Genomic DNA, 1,344 nt, shown 5'->3' on the forward strand with positions numbered 1-1,344 from the left:
ACGGACAGTGGAGACTTAGTAATAGGGTTTTTACGCATTGGGGACTTAACCTTAAAAATAAAACGTACCTTTTATTCATATCGAAGTATGAATGAAGTTTTGTTATTTTCGCTACAGGCTGTTTTTATTAATACAACACGCGGGCGAAGCCGCGGGCGGAAGCTAGTTAAGAATAATGTAGTAACGTGCTTATGAGTAAATCATCATCATCATGTTAAAGAGTTAAGGATTTGTGTAGGTGAAACAGTATTTCAGCTGCGCTTAGCACATCTTCGGTAGTATAGTGGTAAGTATCCCCGCCTGTCACGCGGGAGACCGGGGTTCGATTCCCCGCCGGAGAGAATCTTTTTGTCATTTTATTGACAGAATTTCCGACACTTTAAAATCCGAAGAAGACCCATAACGCGAAAGCGTATAAAAATAATGCACAAAAGAATAATAAAAAAGGAATATAAACTCGTTGAATCACAAAGGAGTATTGATAAAACTGTTGTGTATGCAAAGTAAGATATAGCCATAGATATAAATATATTACGGCGACATCGTGAATATTCTTACATAAATATTTATTAGGTCCTTTAACGTAGTGGCCGGTACCACCGACAGTGCAGAATGGGGTTTACATGAATTTTATGAAACTAGAGAATCTTGAAAATCTTTATGTGTAATGTATGTACATATGTATGTATATTACGCATAAGTTGTCCAGTCCGTTGGTTTGTTTGATTAGACGTGCTATGGTGTAATGTGTCTTATTGACTTAAGTTATTTTCTGTAGTAGGTAAGTGTTATCACATCTGACAAAAATTAAGATGTTAATAGCTTCATGAGGTGTAACATATTTTCATAATTTTCTTTTCGTTTATGAAATTGAGCTGAGGGAAAAAAACGTTTACGTTTTGGAATGCTTTATTTACTTACTACGAGAACTATAGTAAAAAAATGATACAATATGCCTATCTGACAGCAGAACTATGGCCAAAGAATTAACACCTGCGTTGTTTATTTCATAGTTCCATTTTCCCCACGGCACAAATATTGGTTCTAGCTGCAAATATTCCGGGTCTCAATGTTTATTGTGAGATATATTGTAAACCTACCAGCCCTGTTAAAATACCTGGTGACGTTGTGGCATTGTGGCCAAGTTCTACTAAGAACAGCCTTTTTTTGAATCACGTGAACACTAAATCGATAGCCTTTTGATTTCCTCCGATGGTTAACCTTAAAAAGAGACCCTTTTGTTAACATTTCCTTTTACCGAGGATGCACGAAGATCATAAGATTTAGCGTCGAATATTTCATTAGGAATCGTTCACACATATGCATTACTAGTTGAGCCAGCAT

General features: G+C 36.2%; 1 non-coding gene across 1 annotated transcript; it reads left to right on the forward strand.

The window, feature by feature from the left end:
• The first annotated feature begins 269 nt into the window (after positions 1-269).
• Positions 270-341, forward strand: Trnad-guc (transfer RNA aspartic acid (anticodon GUC)). The gene has a single exon. It is a non-coding gene; the product is annotated as a tRNA-Asp (tRNA).
• The last annotated feature ends 1,003 nt before the right edge of the window (positions 342-1,344 follow it).

This window comes from Helicoverpa armigera, chromosome 24 (genome assembly GCF_030705265.1).
Source record: "Helicoverpa armigera isolate CAAS_96S chromosome 24, ASM3070526v1, whole genome shotgun sequence".
In the NCBI taxonomy this organism is placed as follows: domain Eukaryota; kingdom Metazoa; phylum Arthropoda; class Insecta; order Lepidoptera; family Noctuidae; genus Helicoverpa; species Helicoverpa armigera.